Below are 20,692 nucleotides of genomic sequence, written 5' to 3'. Positions count from 1 at the left end.
TATTTACAGTTTTGCATTATATTTCACAGATGCTCAGCTCATTAAAGTTTGCAGACAGGAAATTTTATATATATATATATATATATATATATATATATATATATATATATATACACATATGTATGCTCAAAGATTTCTGTGCTTGTCAATGATTCATTGAAGGATATTTATCTTTATGCGAATGACATTGGGCAATAAACTTGGAAATTAAAAGTTAGAATTTTACTTTGAGTGTTTTTGTATTTAAATATTGATTAAGCTCTGAAATATCCATCATCTTCAGTTTTGAATGAAAGCTTATGTATTTACTGAGTATGATAGAAGTTTTTTTCATACTGAAAAACAGTACAGCTAGAGGAGCTCAGAGAGAACTTTGAAACCTGTCTATCTTTAGAAGAGATATTGAGGGAAAAGATTTCTTCAAAGAAGAAAAGGGAAGTTGGTGGAAAAGCAGATTCTTTTCTACAGTTCTTACATTCATCTTTAGAGTAAAGGATTCCTTGTTTGAATCAAATATTTCAATGGGTTTCCTCTGTTCAAAGAGAAAATCAAGGTCCTATTCAGGGGTGTTCAATAGGATGCTGACTGCTCTACATCATAATACAAAAAGATTTCCTTATTGTGTCCTGGCAATGGGTAACATCTTTTAAATGTGATTGCCTTCCATAGCTTTTCCACTCAATATGGATTTGTACTATGTTCCTGTGTAAATTGTTATTAGGAGCAATTGTGTTCTCTCTGGTAGAGTAAGAGCAGATATATAGGAAATGGGGTTCATCTTGAAGTCATATTATTTGAGCACAGCAGAGCTAACCAGACTGGCAGTGACAACGTTTTTTGGACTTTTCTACTGATGGCAATCTAGATTCAATAATGTAGACCTTGTGAAACACATCATTGTATCTTTCCAAGAAAGAGGGTTTTGGTTCTTTTTTGTTTTGTTTTTCAAGAAATCACACACACACACACACACACACACACACACACACACATATGTAACTATAAATCAGGGTTGTGTTGTCTTCATGGCAGATGCACTATATAGTGAGGCACTGTGTTCAGGCAAAGGCATTTGAGAAGGAAGAGATATAGACGAGGTGATTGCAAACTGCGTAAGGGCTGCACCAGGATTTCCTAGGGGTGATATTCAACTCAGGATTTAATATAGGAAGACAGGTAGAATTATCATCTCATGTGTGTGGTCCTAGACAAAAGAGTAAATGGAATTTCTCCAGACACATAGGATTATACAGTTATCCAAATGAGGAAATCAATAAATTAAAGTTGAAACATTATTAGAGAAAGCACTTGTGAAAAGTAATACCAATCAAGGTGCTAATAAAAATATTTATGTGGGTATAATTTACTACAATAGTTTAATTTTCTTATAATATTTCTCACAATTACTTTTACTTTAAATTGAGTTATAATGATTATTTCTCCTTTAAATAATCTAACACAAGAAAATATCAGGGGATCAAAATAATTCTGTTCAAATATGTAAAGCGTGTTAAATAACAAACAAGTTCTTGGTCTTAATGAGAGTTCAAAATTGTTAGATGTGAAGAAGAACACAATACAAAGGGCTTAAAAGTAAATAAGGGGGTATATATTAAATAGAAATAGTGTATAGGAAGGTGAGAAAATTGGGGAAATTATAAATATAGTGAGGGATTGGCCTTGCCTGAGGTAACAACATCCCCTGGAGGGCAGCAAAGGAGAGTACAGGGTTTGCTTTGGCTATAGACTGAAAGAGTAGTACATTCTAGAAGGAAAAGAGCACCTTAACCATAATCTGATATTGTGATATTGTACTTTCATCCCAACTAGTCAAGAAATGGAACATTTGAGCTCACTATTTCTAAAACACAAAGAATTGTAGTTAGAAAGGATTTGTTGGGCCTTCTCTTTGATTGTAACTACTTCAGCACTATGGAGAAAATGATCCTTTGTCCTTCAGGCTTCTTTAATTTCTTGAAGGGATGTATGTCCCTTACTGCTGCCGCACTGGCTAACATGTGCAACAGCTAATGTCCAATGTTGCCCCAGTGAGAAAGCAGTGAGATGGAAACACTTTAAATGGATTCTAAAAAATGTCAACATCCCTTTTGCGTTCGTAAACATGTTTTTGTTTCGATACCAGGTGTATTACGTGGGACTGATTCAGATTGTCCACAGCAACAAATGATTTCCCTGGTAAAGGCTCTGAGAGGTTCTCCTTGCCAGTTGCAGATAGTTTAAATCTGAGGATTCTGGAGAGGGAATAAATGCCAGGGCCCAGAGAAAGAGAGTGATGAGGAAGAAGGCTACTAGTGTTTCCCCCCTGCTGCTCCTGGTTGCTGTTGTTGCAGTTTGACAAGAAGAATTTGGAGATATTCTGAAAAGAGGATTGGACTTTCCACAAGGAATATGATGACCCTTACCAGCAGGAACTAGCCTAAGAGAACTATGTCCCCTCTCTCCCAGCTAATTTCTTTTCTTTCACCTGGTATTGGGGTGTTGGAAGGGGCTGGGTTGAAGAAGGGAGAAAAGGTGTAAGAAATGTAAATGAAATAGATTAAAAGGTATGCCAGTGCATCCTCTCATTAAGAAAGAGCTTAATTCCTATTTGTGGTTAAAAAAAAAATCATGAATGCCTATGGAATTATGAACATCTGCAAGTCTTTGTTAACAAACTGAATCTAGAGAATCCAATGGAAAACTGTTGATAACATGGTTCATTACCGAATTAGAAGAGGAAAAATAGAGACAAGGAAGATAAATTTTAATTATTTAGAAGCAAAGCAAACCTGGTTTATAAAATAGCTGTATAGTCAAGAGAAAATATCTGTGATTGCAAAAGCATTGACATGAATATCTGCCTAGTTGTCATAATGTCTGCTAGGACAGGCTAAAAGAAAAAAGTTGCCATCAGTCTTCAATTCTTAAAATAGCTGGAGATCATTTCCTGCTCATCTGATGTCCACATTCTGGCTCATCAGAACTCTCTGTTCACGTATACACTTAGGTGCACAGGCTAATGGAGATGTGGCAATTAGCAAAATTGTTGGTTACTGGTTAAGAAATGAATGTTACAGCATAAATTTGACCCAAGTCACGACAGCTCATAACTTGTAGGTTTTCAAAGAAGCCCAGCTAACATAACAGAGCAAAAGAATAACCTTTAAAAGGAAGAAAAAAACTGGTGCATCTATTGAATTGAAACTTTGAATGCCTGCTACTGACACTAAATACCCCAATGTATTTAACTTTATCCCATCAATAGAGAGTAAAATACTTTCAAATTAGAGAACATTATTTTATGCAGCTACCACATCATGCTCAAAGTCTGGGATCTACTTATAATGTATGTTTACTCTCTTCTATGGTAGTAATCAGAACTCTCATAAGTCTGATTATAAGACCTTTCTATAACAAGAAGAAATATACAAATAAATAATACAAATGAATATTTGTATCACAAGGATAAATATTTTTTATGCATTTACATGATGTGTAGAGTTAGAAAAGTAAAAAACAATGTACATATTTTAGAAAAAAATGGTAGAATACTCACAATAATAACCCTTGTTAACCTCAGGAGGAAGTGTGTGTCTTCCTAAAAGGAGCTGTCTGGCCTGCTGTATTCCATGTCCTTTATTTTCTATCCCAAAAATAAGAAATAAGACCAGAGTGTCTCATTTCCCATTCTCTCTCACTGGTTGGAAGGGAAGCACTGAATGAGTAATGTCCTGAGTGAAGGTAAATTTTGATATGAACACACTCAGTCAAGGATTGCAAGACTAATGGGGACATGAGAAACTGATATCACTGTAAACTATATGGGCCAGGTTCAAGAGAAACAACAAAGCTTTTCTTGGGGAATGAAGTATTTTTGAATGATTGCTCAGTATGTAGAAATACTAGCAACTTGTTGTTTATATCCCAATACTGTTTGCCTACAGAGACCTCCTACAAAGGTTAACTAACATAACCACCTTTGATATCTACGGAATATACTCCAGTTCCAGGGAGCAGTGCTAACATTAGACAGCTCTCCTTGATGCCAACAACTCTACTGTACCCTTGTCTGCATGCCTGTCCTTTCAACATACCAAACTACATATTGACCATGAAGTCAGTGGGCCAGTAGGAAACGCTTTTGATTGTGTGACATAGAAAAAAAGGGAGAGGGTATACTATGCAATTATTATAGTTTTTAAACATAATAGTGTAAAGTTCTGTTTGTGTGAATGTTTGTGTGTGTGTGTGTGTGTGTGTGTGTGTGTGTGTGTGTATTTGCATGTCTGTGTGTTTTCAGGGAGTGACTTTTCTATCTGTGCTTCTTGAGAGATGAGATTGAGTGAAAACAGGATGGTAGGTACATTTCTTTTCTTTCTTACGTGCGTGTGTGTGTGTGTGTGTGTGTGTGTGTGTGTGTGTGTGTGTGTGTGTCAACTTGACACAGGCCAGAGTCATTTTGGAAGAGAGAACCTTAGTTAAGAAAAGGAAACAGGACAGGAGCCTACCACCGAGGGCCTCTCTACCCAGCAGTGTATGGAAGCAGATGCTGAGAGTCATAACCAAACATTTGGCAGAATGCAGAGAATCTTAGGAAAGAAAGGGGATATAGTAAGACCTGTAGGGGACAGGAGCTCCACAAGGAAAGCAACAAAACCAAAAAATCTGAGCCCAGAGGTCTTTTCTGAGACTGATACTCCAACCAAGGACCATGCACAGAGATTACTTAGAAACCCTGCTCAGATGTAACCCATGGCAGCTTTGTATCCAAGTGGGTTGCCTAATAAGGGGATTAGGGATTTTCTCTGACATGAACTCAGTGGCTGGTTCTTTGATTACCTCCTCCTTAAGGGGGAAGCAGGCTTGACAGGCTACAGAGGAAGACAATGCAGCCAATTTCTGATGAGACCTGATAACCTAGAGTCAGATGGAAGGGGAGGATGTCCTACCCTGCCAGTGAACTTGGAGAAAGGCATTGGAGGAGATGAGGGAGGGCAGGATTAGGAGGAAATGAGAGAGGAGGCTACAGCTGGGATACAAAGTGAATAAACTGTAATTAATATAAAAAATCCAAATAAGAAAATACCCTCAGCAAACAGTTAAACCCTTACAGATTCATTAATATGGGTATTATTTTTGTTTTTGTTTTTCTTTTTTCTGTGAAATTCAGTTCATTTACCTTAATAGTCATTGTCACCTTTGGCCAAGATATGTAAGTAGTATTGTGTTTTTGACCTCTTTCTTAAATATAGTATTGATAAAACAAAAATAGGTCTTTAATACCACGAGTTTTGACTGCCTCTGTTGTGTACTTTTGATTTCCTTGCTTCAAATGCCCTTACATTTCCAACAGTACCTAACAGCTGTATTCCTGATAATAGTTGCTAAATTTATCAGAGACAGCAAAAACTAGCATGCTGTGATGGTTAACAGTGACTGTGAACAGGACCTAGAGTCAACCAGAATAGAACCCTCTGCCCATGCAGGAAAATGATTTTTTAGATTTCAGTGTCTCCCAGTTATGACTGTGAAAAAGTGTCTTGATTACGGTAATTTCAATGAGAAGATAGAACACATAAGTGGTGGTACCATAGACTGAGGTCTTAAAGTTTAAAATAAAAAACTCAGGCAGCTGAACTCCAGTGACAATGTCTCTGCTTAATCACTGTATTTGACAAGTTACCCTCTGTTGCTGTCTTGTAGACTATTCTGACTTACTTACTGCTGCATCCTTAAACAAAGATAAATCTTTGTTTCTTTTAAATTAATTTTATTTTTTCTTATCAGTTACATTTTATTAACTCTGTATCCAAGCCATGTCCCGCTCCCTCATTCCCTCCCAATTCCACCCTCCCTCCCTCATCTCCACCATGCCCCTTTCCAAGTCCACTGATAGGGAGGACATCCTCCCCATTCATCTGATCCTGTTTTATCAGGTATCTTCAGGACTGGCTGCAAAGCTATCCTCTGTGGCCTAACAGGACTGCTCCTCCCTTTCGGGGGTGGGGAGGTCAAAGAGCCAGTCATTGAGTTCCTGTTAGAAATAGACCTTGTTCCCCTCACTATGGGAAACCAATTGGTTACTGAGCTACCACAGGATACATCTGAGCAGAGGTTCTAGCTTATATCCATACACGGTCCTTGGTTGAATGTCAGTCTCAGAAAAGACCCTATGCCCAGATATATTTGGTCCTTGTGGAGCTGCTATTCTTTCCCCATCATACTAACTCCTTCTTTCATATGATTCCCTGTACTCTGCTGAAGGTTTGGTCATGAGTCTTTGTATCTGCTTTGAAAACACTGCTAGTTAGATTCTTTCAAATACGCTCAGTAGACTCCTGTCATACCTTCAATGCACATCCTATCTTTCTTTCTAAACGAGGATTGATCATCTTACTCCATGTCTGCTCTCTTGATTATCTTTTTTAGGTGTATAGATTTCATTATGTTTATCATACCTTATAGGTCTATATAAGTGAGTATATACCGTGTTTGTCTTTCTCCTTCTGGGATATTTCACTCAGAATGATCTTTTCTAGATCCCACCATTTGCCTGCAAATTTTATGATTTCCTCCTTTTTAATTGCTGAGGAGTATTCCATTGTGTAAAAATACCACAATTTCTGTACCCATTCCTCCGTTGATGTACATCTGGGTTGTTTCCAGGTTCTGGCTATTACAAATAAAGCTGCTATAAACATGGGTGACCAAGTATCCCTTTTGTGTACTTGGGTAGGTATATACCTAGCAGTGGTATAGCTGGGTCTTGAGGAAGCACTATTCCTAATTGTCTGAGAAAGCACCAGATAGATTTCCAGAGTGATTGTACCAGTTTATATTCCCACCAGCAGTGGAGGAGGGTTCCCCTTTCTCCACAACCTCTCCAGCATGTGTTGTCCCTTGAGTTTTTCATCTTGGCCATTCTGATGGGTGTGAGATGAAATCTCAGGGTCGTTTTGATTTGCATTTCCCTGATGGCTAATGAGGGTGAGCATTTCTTTAAATGTTTCCCTACCATTCGATATTCCTCTGGGGAGAATTCTCTGTGTAGCTCTGTTCCCCATTTTTTTAATTGGATTACTTGGTTTGCTGCTTTTCAGCTTCTTTAGTTCTTTGTATATACTGGATATTAGTCCTCTGTCAGATAAAGTGTTAGTGAAGATTCTTTCCCAATTCGTAGGCAGTCGTTTTGTTTTGATGACGATATCCTTTGCTTTACAGAAGCTTTTCAGTTTCACGAGGTCCCATTTATTGATTGTTGCTCTTAGAGCCTGTGCTGTTGGTGTTCTGTTCAGGAAGTTGTCTCCTGTGCCAAAGACTTCTAGGCTGTTCCCCACTTTTTCTTCTAACAGATTTAGAGTATCTGGTTTTATGTTGAGGTCTTTGATCCACTTGGACTTTAGTTTTGTGCAGGGTGATAAACATGGATCTATTTTCATTTTTCTGCATGTAGACATCCAGTTGGACCAGCGCCATTAGTTGAAAATGCTGTCTTTTTTCCATTGAATGATTTTGGCTTCTCTGTCAAAAATCGAGTATTAATAGATGTGTGGGTTTATTTCTGGGTCTTCTATATGGTTCCATTGATCCTCCTTTCTGTTTTTATGCCAATGCCATGCAGTTTTTATTACTATTGCTCTGTAGTACAGCTTGAGATCGGGGATGGAGATACCTCCAGATGATCTTTTGTTGTACAGGATTGTTTTGGAGATTCTGGATTTTTTGTTTCTCCATATGAAGCTGAGAATCTTTTTTCAAGGTCTGTAAAGAATTGAGTTGGTATTTTGATGGGAATTGCATTGTAGATTGTAGATTGCTTTTGGCAGGATGGCCATTTTCACAATGTTAATCCTACCAATCCATTTGCACGGGAGATCTTTCCATCTTCTGAGATCTTCTTCAATTTCTTTCTTCAGAGACTTGAAATTATTCTCAAACAGGTCTTTCACGTGCTTGGTTAGTGTCACCCCAGGGTACTTTATGTTATTGGTGGCTATTTTGAAGGGTTTTGTTTCCCTAATTTCTTTCTCGGCCCTTTTGTCTTTGGTATACAGGAGGGCTTCTGTTTTTTTGAGTTGATTTTGTATCCTGCCACTTTGCTGAAGGTGTTTATCAGCTGGAGGAGTTCTCTGGTTGAATTTTTGGGGTCACTCATATATACTATCATATCATCCGCGAATAGTGACACTTTGACCTCTTCTTTTCCGATTTGTATCGCCTTGATCTCCTTTAGTTGTCTTATTGCTCTGGCTAGGATTTCAAGTACTATGTTGAAGAGGTAGGGAGAGAGTGGGCAGCCTTGTCTTGTCCCTGATTTCAGTGGGATTGATTTAAGTTTCTCTCCATTGAGTTTGATGTTGGCTATAGGCTTGCTGTTTATTGCCTTTACTATGTTTAGATACATGCCTTGTATCCCTGATCTCTCCAAGACTTTAAACATGAATGGGTGTTGGACTTTGTCAAATGCTTTTTCAGCATCTAAGGAGATGATCATGTGGTTTTTCTCCTTCAGTTTGTTTATGTGGTGGATTACATTGATGGATTTCCATATGTTAAACCACCCTTGCATTACTGGGATGAAGCCTACTTGGTCATGGTGGATGATATCTTTGATGTGTTCTTGGATTCGGTTTGCAAGTATTTTATTGAGTATCTTTGAGTCAATATTCATAAGAGAGATAGGTCTGAAGTTTTCTTTTTTTGGCGGGGGTCTTTTTGTGTTTTAGGTATCAGGGTGACTGTAGCTTCATAGAATGAGTTTGGTAATATATTTTCTGTTTCTATATTGTGGAATAGTTTGAGGAGAATTGGTGTTAGCACTTCTTTGAGGTCTGGTACAATTCTGTGCTGAAACCATCTGGCCCAGGGCTTTTTTTGGAGGGGAGACTGTGAATGACTGCTTCAATTTCCTTGGGGGATATAGGGCTATTCAGTCTTTCTACCTGATCTTGACTTAATGTTGGAAGATGGAATCTATCAAGAAAATTGTCCATTTCATTTAGGTTTTCAAATTTTGTGGCATATAGGCTTTTGTAGTATGACCTAGTGATTGTTTGAATTTCCTCTGTGTCTGTAGTTATGTTACCATTTTCATTTCTGATTTTGCTGATTTGGATTGATTCTCTCTGCTTTTTAGTTAGTTTGGCTAAGGGTTTGTCTATCTTGTTGATTTTCTCAAAGAACCAGCTTTTTGTTTCATTGATTCTTTGAATAGTTTTATTTGTTTCTAATTCATTGATTTCAGCCCTGAGTTTGATTATTTAGAGCCGTCTGCTCCTCTTGGGTGTATCTGCTTCTTTTATTTTTCTGGGGTTTTTAGTTGGGCCATTAAGTTGTTTGTATGTGATGTTACGAATTTCTTCTTGCAGACACTTAGTGCTATAAATTTTCCTCTGAGCACTGCTTTCAATGTGTCCCAATAATTTGGGTATGTTGTGCCTTCATTTTCATTGAATTCTAGGAAGTCTTTAATTTCTCTCTTTATTTCTTCCTTAACTCAGCTGTCATTGAGTAGCAAGTCGTTCAGTTTCCATGTGCATGTAGGTTGTTTGTTATTTCTGTTGTTGTTGAGGTCCAGCTTTAGTCCATGGTGGTCAGATAGAATACAAGGGATTATTTCAATCTTTTTGTATCTGTTGAGGCTTGCTTTATGACCAACTATATGATCTATTTTGGAGAAGGTTTCATGTGGTGCTGAATAGAAGGTAAACTCTTTTGAGTTTGGATGAAAAGATCTGTAGACTTCTATTAGGTTCATTTGATTTAGGGACTCTGTAAGTGTTTTTATTTCCCTATTTAGTGTCTGTCTAGTTGATCTGTCCCTTGGTGAGAGTGGAGTGTTGAAGTCTCCCACTATTAAAGTATTAGGATCAATGTGTGATTTAAGCTTTAATAATGTTTCATTTATGAATGTCAGTGCTCTTGTATATGGGGCATAGATATTCAAAATTGTGATATCCTCTTGGTGGATTTTTTCTTTGGTGAGAATATAGTGGCCTCCTTATCTTTTTTTATTAACTTGGGTTGAAAGTCTATATTATTAGATATTAGCATGGCTACTCCCGCTTGTTTTCTGGAACCATTTGCTTGAAAAACTTTTTTCCTGCTCTTTACTCTGACATAGTGTTTATCTTTGTTGCATAGGTGTGTTTCTTGGATGCAACAGAATGTTGGATCCTGTTTCCGCAACCATTCTGTTTGTCTGTGTCTTTTTATTGGGGAGTTGAGTCCGTTGGTGTTGATAGATACTAGTGAACAACAATTGTTACTTACTTTTGATGTGGGGTTGGTGGTGTCACTGAGTTTCATTGCTTGTCTTCTTTTGATTTTTTTTGTTGTGTAGTTATCTATTTCCTCTGTTTCCTTAGATGTAGTTGTTTTCTTTGGTTTGGAGTTTCCCTTCTAGTAACTTTTGTAGAGCTGGGTTACTATGTAAATATTGTTTAAATTTGGTTTTGTCATCGAATATTTTGAATTGTCTGTCTATATTGATTGAATGTTTTGCTGGGTATAGTAGTCTGGGTTGGAATCTGTATGATTTCTGTCCAGGCCCTTCTGGCTTTCATAGTTTCTGTTGAGAAATCTGGTGGAATTATGATAGATCTACCTTCATATGTTCCTTGGCCCATTTCCCTTGTTGCTTTTATAATTTTTTTCTTTGTTCTGTAGGTTCAGTGTTTTGACTATGATGTGACATGAAGGATTTCTTTTCTGGTCTAGTCTACTTGGTGTTTTGTAAGCCTCTTGTATGTTTATGGCCATCTCCTTCTTTAAGTTGGGAAAGTTTTCCTGTATACTTTTCTTGAAAATATTTTGTGGACCTTTGAGCCTGATGTCTTCTTTTTCTCCTATTCCTATTATTCTTAGATTTTGTCTTTTCATGGTGTCCTTGATTTCTTGGATGTTTTGTGTTTGGAACTTTTCTGATTTTATTTTTTCTTTGAGAGATGTGTCAATTTCCGCAAGTGTATCTTCGGCTCCTTAGATTCTTTCTTCCATCTCTTGTATTCTGTTGGTGATTCTTACCTTTGTAGTTCCCGATTTTTCTCTATGTTTTCCAGCTCCTGGTTTTTTCTCTATTTGTGATTTTTTATTGATTCTAATTCTGTTTTCATGTCTTGCACCATTTCCTTCATTTGTTTGAATGTGGAGTCCTGCTTTTCAATGACAGCTTCTATTTTTTTGTCCATTTCCTCTCTATGTATCACTAATGGTGCCTCTACTTCTTTGGCTATAATTGCCTGTATTTCTATGAGAGCTTTGTTTATTTCTTCGTTGTTTGCCTCAATTTTTGTGGTCATTTCTCTGAGAAATCGATTTGTTTCCTCTTGGTTCGTCTTGATTTCTTTGGCTATTTCTCTGATGGCTTTGTTCATTTCATCTTTATGGGCCTCTAATAGCTGGAGAAACATAGTTTTGAGGTCGTTTTCTTGTATACCTAGTGAATTGAAGTGACCATTGGTTTGTAGCTTTGCTGGTGAGTTCATTATGTCCTGATTTTTGTTGGGTGTGTTCTTACGTCTACCTCTAGCCATTTGGTTATTTATAATCCTCACTGTTTCTTCCTCGAGTTTGTAGTTCGGCCTATGATTGTCTCTTTCTGTTTTCTGGACTGTTTTTTCAGGAAGATGAGAGAGGTTCATTTGTTTGGGAGTGTGCGTTGTGGTTTCAGTTTTGCCTAAGTAAAGAATGTGATGCTGGTGCTATTCCCATTCACTTTTAGCAGTCACAGTGTGCGACTATTGTAGTGGCCTGCAGGCCACTATTATACAGTTCTATCTGGGATCCAGGGATTTTTTGCCTTGTGGGTGGACCCACAAGGCAGAGGCTTCAAATTTGTGGTCGCTATCCCAAGAATCCCTATGATGCCTACATTAGGGGTGTGGGTGGCAGGGATCTCATCTGGTTGCTTCCGTGGAGAGGCCCTGGGTCTGGGGCAAACTCTCCCTAGAAGGCTCACTCACTCTCTTGCAGGACCAGTTAGAATACACAGGGGTTCCCCTTGCTCTCTACTCTCTGATTTGGTCCTGCTGCAGAAAGTGCACGGGTAGGCTAACAGTCAACTCTGTGACACTGTGGCCGCAGGACTCGGTGTCCAACTTTCCTGTGTGCTGCCTCTCTGTCCTTTCCCTCTGCCAGAAGGGTTTATGTTGACAGGTCCCAGGGTAGCATTTGTAAGAGTCAGGTTGAGTGTTCTCAATCCCAGATCCTGGGTCCAGATCTCTCTGCCAGAAGCAGCCTGGCGGTAGAATCTATGTTTGCTGATCCCGAGAGAGTACCAGGTAGGGTTGAGTGTCCTCAGATCCAGAGCTTGGGTTTCTCTGCCAGGGGCCGCTGGGTGAGCTGGAGAGGTAGTGCTGTGTCCTGTGGTAGGCTACCTTTCTGTCCTTCCCCTCTGACTTTCCCCTCCGCTAGGGCAAGCTCATGGCAGTACTCTCAGGGGAGTTCTAGAAGGGGTTGGGACTTCTAGTCCGATCCTGAGCTGGGGATTCTCTGCCAGGGTCAGGGGAGCCGCTGGTGATAGTACTTGGTGCTAGACCTTATTGCGCTGGACCCAGGAGAGTCTCAGGACGTGTTGAATGACCACAGTCCCAGATCCCAAGCTGAAGTTGTTTGTTAGGAGCAGCCAGCAGCACTGGGGTCCCAGCACTGTGAAGCTGCTGTGCACCTCTTTATCCTTCTTCTCTGCTGCAGCAGGGTTATGGTGGTGTTTGGGGGAGTGCCCAAAAGGATTGGTTTTTCTCAGCCCCGATCTCCGGTTGGGGTACGGACAATGTGGTCTGTGGCAGATTCTGCTGGACGCCTCCTGCCTCTTCTGAAGAGGGAGTAGGATTTTGAGCTGGGCGCACAGCTGCTCTCTGTGCACAGCTAGAGCTCAGTTGTGATGGTGGTGGGTACCTGCAGTCAGTGAGACCTTCCAGAGAAAGACTGGTTGACCTGTGATCAGTCTTGCAACTTTCCTTCCCTGTGGGGTTTTCTTGTGACTGGACTCTCAGTCTTTGGCACCCTTGTGCCCAACAATCAGCCTGGGAAAGTGATCAGGACATGCAGGCTTGTGGCTTCAGCCTGGAGACCCAAAGCCCGCGTTACCCGGGATCTCTTCTGGGTTTTGGCTGTGCGGCCCGAGAGTGGACCCAACTGATTCTCATGCTGTGGGAGCCTCCCCTCACCTCAGAAACACGATCACTGTAGTTTTAGGGCCTAGAGTTCAGTGTCCTGGTCACTGCAGGGAGAGTGTTGTCCCGCTTCTCAGACATAGTGTTCTCCTGGCGCTGCCATCTTGGCTCCCCCCTTTGTTTCTTAAGTTGCTTTTTAAAAATATTTTCTTTTTCTATATCAATAGAGTAAAAACCAAAAAGCATGCCATATGAACAGTAGACACATATCAGATTAAATTTAAAGGATATTATATTGTGCCTTTGATGATATTCTGTGACATGTCTGCTTATGTTGTCATTGTTTGCTCTGTGTTTTGATGCCAGCAGAAAGAGGGAAACATCATTCCTCTCAAAAGAGTAAACTCTGGAGGACCTGAATGCCAGAACTAAATTCTCTCAGTAGGAAAAAGTAATTTCAGTTCCCAATGCTGTTATGAGACCAGAGAAGCTTCATGTTTCAGTCATACTAACAAGGGATCAGCTACACAAATTAAATAATCCTATATCCCCAAAGGATATAGAAACTGTCATCAAAAGTCTATCACCCAACAATTCCGAGAGCCAGATGGTTGCAGTGCAGAATTCTACCAGATCTTCAAGAAGAGCTAACACCAATACTCTTCAAATTATTCCACAAAATAGATAAAAAAGGAACATGACCTAACTTATTCTATGAAGCCACAGTCACCTTAAACCTAAACCTCATAAAGACCCAACAAAGAAAGTGAATTTCAGAACCATCACCTTTATGAACATTGATGCAAAAATACTCAAAAAAAAGAAAAAATACAAAGCGAAACCAAGAAAACATCGAAAATATAGGCTTCAACTCAGGTATGCAGGGGTGGTTCAATACACAGAAATCCATCAATGTAATCCACGATATAAACTACTGAAAGAAAAAACAAAATAAAACATGGTAATCTCCTTAGATCCTAAAAAGCATTTGATAAAAATTCAACAATAATTTTTTATTTAAAGGCTTGTAGAAATCAGGAATACAAGGCATTTACCTAAACATAGTAAAGGATATATACAGCAAGCCTATAGCCAACATCAAATGGAGAGAAAATTAAATCAACCCCAATAAAATCAGGAACAAGGAAAGGTGCCCAATTTCTCCTTATCTCTTCAATATAGTTCTTGAAGTCCTTGCTAGAGCAATAAGAAAATTAAAGGAGATCAAGGGGATTCAGTTTGGAAAGGAAGACGTCAAGAGTATCGCTCTTTGAAGGTGATAGGATAGTATACATGAAAGGCCTCAAAAATTCTAGCAGAGAACTCCTACCGCTGATAAACACCTTGAGGAAAGTGGCTGGATACAATAGTAACTCAAAAAAAAAAATCAGTAGACATTCTGATTACAAAAAACAAATGGACTGAGAAAGAGATTAGGGGAACAACACCCTTCATAATAGCCACAAATAACATAAAGTCCTTTGATGTAACTCTAAATAAGCAAGTTAAAGACTTGTATGAAAACAAAACAAAACAAAACAAAACTTTCAGTCTCTGAAAAAAGAAATAGAAGAAGATATCAAAAAATGGAAAGATCTTCCATGCTTATGGAAAATGACAATCTTACAAAAAGCAATATACAGATTCAATGCAATTCCTATCAAATTACCAACATAATTCTTTACAGACATTGAAAGAAAAACTCTCAACTTCATGTGGAATAACAAGAAACTCAGAATTGCTAAACAATTCTCTACAATAAAAGATCTTCTTTATTCACTTTGTAACCCCCCTGTGAGATTCACTTTGTATCACAAAGTGAATAAAGTGTAATTAATAAAGAATTTAAAAAAAGAATTTCATTCTTGGTACTGAAGAGATAGCTCAGTGGTTAAGAGCACTGTCTCCTTTTTTAAAGGACCCGGGTTCAATTCCCAGCATCCATGTGGCAGTTCACAACTGTCTGTAATCTCAATTACAAGGGATCTGACACCTTTACACTAATGCACAGAAAAAAAAATTTGAAAAAAAAGATCTTCTGGAGGTATTTCCCTCTCTGATCTCAAGCAGTTCTATAGAGCAGCAATAATAAAAACTGCATGGTACTGGCATAGAAACAGAATGGTGGATCAATGGAATCAAAGAGAAGACCAAGAAATAAATCCACACACTTATGGACACCTGGTTTTTTACAAAGTTGCCAAAATCATACAGTGGAAAAAAGATAGCATCTTCAACAAATGGTGTGGGTCAAACTTGATGGCTACATATAGAAAAATGCTAATAGATCCGTACTTACCACTCTGCACAAAACTAAAGTCCAAGTGGATCAATGACCTCAATATAAAACCAGACACACTAAACCTGTTAGAAGAAAAAGTGGGCAAGAGCCTTGAGCTCATTGGCACAGGAGACAACTTCCTGAATATAACCAACAGTGCAGGCTCTAAGATCAACAATCAATAAATAGAACCTCATGAAACTGAAAACTTCTGTAAAACAAAGGATGCTGCCATCTGGATAAAATGACAGCCTGCAGACTGGGAAAAGATTTTCACCAGCCCCATATCTGACAAAGGGCTAATATCCAGAATATATAAAGAACTCAAGAAGTTAAACATCAATATATCAAGTAATCCAACTAAAAAATGGGGTACAGAGCTAAACAAAAAATTCTCAATAGATGAATATCCAATCTTTTGACCTGATCTTGACTTAATTTTGGTAGATGGACTCTATCTAGAAAATTTCTCTTAGATTTTTGAATTTTGTGCCATATAGGCTTTTGTAGTATGACCTAATGATTGTTTGGATTTCCTCTGTGTCTGTAGTTATGTCCCCCTTTTTGTTTCTGATTTTGCTGATTTGGATAGTTTCTCTCTGCCTTTTAGTTAGTTTGGCTAAAGGTTTGTCTATCTTGTTGATTTTCTCAAAGAACCAGCTCCTGATTTCATTGATTCTTTGAATAGGTTTATTTGTTTCTAACTGATTGATTTCAGCCCTAAGTTTGATTATTTCCAGCCATCTGTTCCTCTTGGGTGTTTTTGTTTTTGTTTTTGTTTTTGTTTTTTTTTTCCTAGTGCTTTCAGTTGGGCCATTAAGTTGCTTGTATGTGATGTCACAAATTTCTGCTTGAAGGCACTTAGTGCTATGAATTTTCCTCTGAGTACTGCTTTCATGGTGTCCCATAACTGAGGTTATGTTGTATCTTCATTTTCATGGAATTCTAGGAAGTCTTTAATTTCTTTCTTTATTTCATCCTTAACCCAGCTGTCATTGAGCAGCAATATCAAATGGCAGAGAAACACTTAAAGAAAAGCTCAGCATCTTTAGTCATCAGTGAAATGCAAATCAAAATGACCCTGAGATTTCACCTTACACCCATCAGAATAGCTAAGATCAAAATCTGAAGTGACAACACATGCTGCAGAGGATTTGGAGAAACGGGACCCCTCCTCCACTGCTTGTGGGAATGTAAACTTGTGCAACCACTTTGGAAATCAATCTGGTGCTTTCTCAGACAATTAGGAATAGCTTTACTTCAAGATCCAGCTATACCACTCTCAGGCATATATCTAAAAGTTGCTCAAGTATGCAACAAAGACATTTGCTCATTCATGTTCATAGCAGCTTTATTTGTAATAGACTGAACCTGGAAAAAACCCAGTTGTCCCTCAATTGTGGAATGGATACAGAAATTGTGGTATATTTACCGAATCAAATACTACTCAGCAAATAAAATGAGGAAATCAAAAAATTGCAGGCAAATGGTGGTTCTAGAAAAGATCATTCTTAATGAGGTATCCCAAAAGCAGAAAAACACACATGATATAAACTCACTTATAACTGGATTTTAGACATATATAATATAGGATAATCTTACTAAAATATGTATATCTAAAGAAGCTAATCAAGAAGGAGGACCCTGGATAAGATGCTTAATCCCCACTCAGAAAGGCAAATGGGATAAACCTCAGAACATGGTGAAAATTGGGAAAAGACCAGGAGCTTACCACAGAAGGCCTCTGAAAGACTCTAACCAGCAAGGTATCAAAACTGATGCTGAGACTCATAGCCAGAGTTTGTGCAGAATACAGGGAACCCTATTAAAAAAAAAAAAAAAAAAGCTAGTGAAGTCACTTACATTCTGAGTATGACAAGAAAACCTGTTATATTCAACTGGAATACTAATATAATATAAAAATGGTAGTCACTTTGAAGAGAATTTGTCAGTTTATCATAAAGTTAAACATGTGTTATCTTAAGGACTACCTTAAGGTAGAGAATCTTTTTCATTGCATGAGAAATTATCTATTATTTTTCTTCTTCTCTTACAATACTTTTAAAATTTTTTTTATTTATTTACTTTTTTTTAATTTATTGACTTTGTATCTTGGCTGTAGCCCTCATCTCATCTCCTCCCATGCCCACCCTTTATCTCTCTTCTTCCCCTATGACACTCCCCTTATAGGGGAGGTCCCCCTCCCTTTTGTCTAACCCTAGCCTATCAAGTCTCATCAGGACTGTCTGCATCTTCTTCCGCTGTGGCCTGGCTAGGCTGCATCCATTTGAGGAAGGTGATCAAAGAGCCAGCCACTGAGTTTATGTCAGAGACATCTCCTGCTACTTTTACTAGGGAACTCACATAGAGACTGAGCTGCCCATGGGCTACAATTTAGGAAAAGGGGTCTAGGTCCTCTCCATGCATGGACCTTGCTTGATTGATCAGTCTCTGCAGGTCCCCCTGGGTCCAGATTTTGTGGCTATGCTTGTCTCCTTGTGGAGCTCCTGTACCTTCCAGGTTTTACTCTCTCCCCCTTCTTCTATAAGATTCCCTGCATTCTGCCCAAAGTTTTGCTGTAAGTCTCAGCATCTACTTTGATATACTGATGAGTAGTGTCTTTCAGAAGTTCTCTGTGGCAGTCTCCTGTCCTTTTCCCAATTTTCACCGTGTTCTGAGGTCTATCCCATTTGCCTTTCTGAATGAAGATTAAGCATCTTCCATAGGGCCCTCCTTGTTATTTAGCTTCTTTAGGACTAGATTTCAATACAGTTATTTTATATTATATGGCTAATATCCACTTATAAGTGAGTATATACCATGTGTATCTTTCTGTTTCTGGATTACTTCACTCGGGGCACTTTCTATTTCCATCCATTTGCCTGCAAATTTCATGATTTCCTTGTTTTTAATTGCTGTGTAGTATTCCATTGTATAAATGTACCACAATTTCTGTAACCTTTCTTTTGTTGAAGGATATCTAGGCTGTTCCCAGATTCTGAATATTAGAAATAAAGCTGCTACAAACATGGCTGATCAGATGTCCTTGTTGTGTACTTGATCATCTTTTGGATATATGCCTAGGAGTGGTATAGCTAGATCTTGTGGAAGCACTATTCCTAATTTTCTGAGAATACTCCAGATTGATTTCCATAGTGTTTGTACAAGTTTGCATTCCCAAAAACAATAGAGGAGGATTCCCATTTCTCCACATCCCCTCCAGCATGTACTGTCACTTGAGTTTTTGATCTTAGCCATTCTCATGGGTGTAAGGTGAAATCTCAGGGTGGTTTGGATTATTATTATTGTTATTCATAATATTATTATTATTATTATTACTGCTATTTATTATTATTTATTAACTTTGTATCCTGATTGTATCCCCCTCTCTCATCTCTTCCTTGTTCTACCCTCTCTCCCACTTCCTCCCTTGTGTCCCACCACTTGTCCACTGATAAGAGAGGCTTTCTACCCCTACTATCTCACCCTAGTCTATCTGGTATCATCAGGAGTGCCTGGATCCTCTTTCTCTGTGACCTAGAAAAGCCACCTTGCCAGGGGGAATTGATCAAAGAGTAGGCAACCAAGTTCATTCCTGTGACTGCCCCTGCAATAGTTACTAGGGAACCCACATGGAGACTGAGCTGTCATCTGCTGTGTTTGAGCATGATGTCTAGGTCGTCTTTGGTTGATCCATCAGTCTCTGCAGATCCCACTGGGTGCAGATTTTGTGGTTCTGTTAGTCTCCTTGTGGAGCAACTCTCCCCTCCAAGACTTTGTGTCTCCCCCTTCATAAGACTCTCTACTGTGGAAAAAAGGAGAGATAGAAAGACCTCAGGGGACAGGAACTCCACATGGAGACCAACACAGCTCAAATATTCAGGGCCCAGGGTGGAGTACAGAGACTGATACATCAACCAAAGTTCATACATAGAGAGGACCTAGAACTACTGCTCACATATAGCACATAGACAGTTCATTCTCCATATGAGTTCCCTAGTATTGGAAGAAGAGACAGTCTGACATGAACTCTATTGTCTGTTCCTTGATCACTTCTCTTTGTTAGGATTACCAGCCAGCCCACAGTGGAAGAGGATCACTGTGGTCCTGCTGGGACCTGATAGGCAAGGGTCAGTCTGTCAGGGAGGGGGACTTCCAGTACCAATGGACTAAGGGAAAGGGATATTGGAGGAAGAGGGAAGGAGGGTGGACCCAAGAGGAGATGAGGGAGGAGGCTACAACAGGAGTACAAAGGGAATACATTGTTAATAATAAGGAAAAGAAGAAGAAAAGTGAAACATTGTTTTGCATGTTGACATATGCCTTTAATCCCAGCTCTTGTGAGACAGAGGCAGGTGGATCTCTGTAAATTTGAGGCTATCCTTATTTACAAAGTGAGTTTCCAGACAATCAGAAATGTTACATAGGGAAAACATGCAGACAAAACCAAAACAAACAAACATAAAACAAAAAAAGAATAAATAAATAAATGAATGAATAAATAAATAAATAAATAAATTTCTAGGTAATTTCCAAGGTATATGACATCAATGTATCAGTAGATTCCTTTAACTGTGTTAATTTGTTTGTTTGTTTTATACTCCTATAAACGGTGTTTATATGCCTGAGTTTTAATGTTAGAATTGAGTAATTACCTATTGGGAATAGAAAGGAGAAATAAAATATGTCAAGTGATAACTCTAAATTGTTCATCTTTTTTTTTCTAACAAGTTTATGTAGTCTTATTTTACTAGTTTAAATTTCTATGTAACTGTATCGTATTGAATGCACAACTCAGAGTCATGTTAGAGGTTAATATGAAATTCCTAGTGTGTCTACCTCCACAACAGAAGATGTTTTAAATTTTATTTTGCTTAGATGAAGCTTATTTTTCTAATTAACACAGCCAAAAGAACATTCTATTTTCTACAAAAGTTAAAATTCTTCTCATAAGAACAAGTTTAGGCAGAAGAATGGAACAGAAACTGTGACAATTATATAAATTAGATGATTCTGTGTCATTTTTATTGGAACCTGTTGTGTACATGCTGGTTTAATTACATTTACTTATAGAGAAATGAAAGTGGATTTGGGGAGGGACATGTGTGGAGAAGGGGAGGGAGGGAAGGATTGGGAGGGGAGAGGGAGGGAACTAGAGGAGGGGATACAAAGTGACTAAACTATAATTAATTAAAATAAAAATAAAAAATGAAATAAAAGAAAAACAAAACAAAAATGATATCATGAATGCACACCCATAGAATAAGCAAATCACTGTATTCAACAGGAATAATGA

This window comes from Psammomys obesus, unplaced genomic scaffold (genome assembly GCF_907164565.1).
Source record: "Psammomys obesus unplaced genomic scaffold, mPsaObe1.curated_primary_1811, whole genome shotgun sequence".
Classification (NCBI taxonomy): Eukaryota; Metazoa; Chordata; class Mammalia; order Rodentia; family Muridae; genus Psammomys; species Psammomys obesus.
This window is presented reverse-complemented; position numbering follows the sequence as displayed.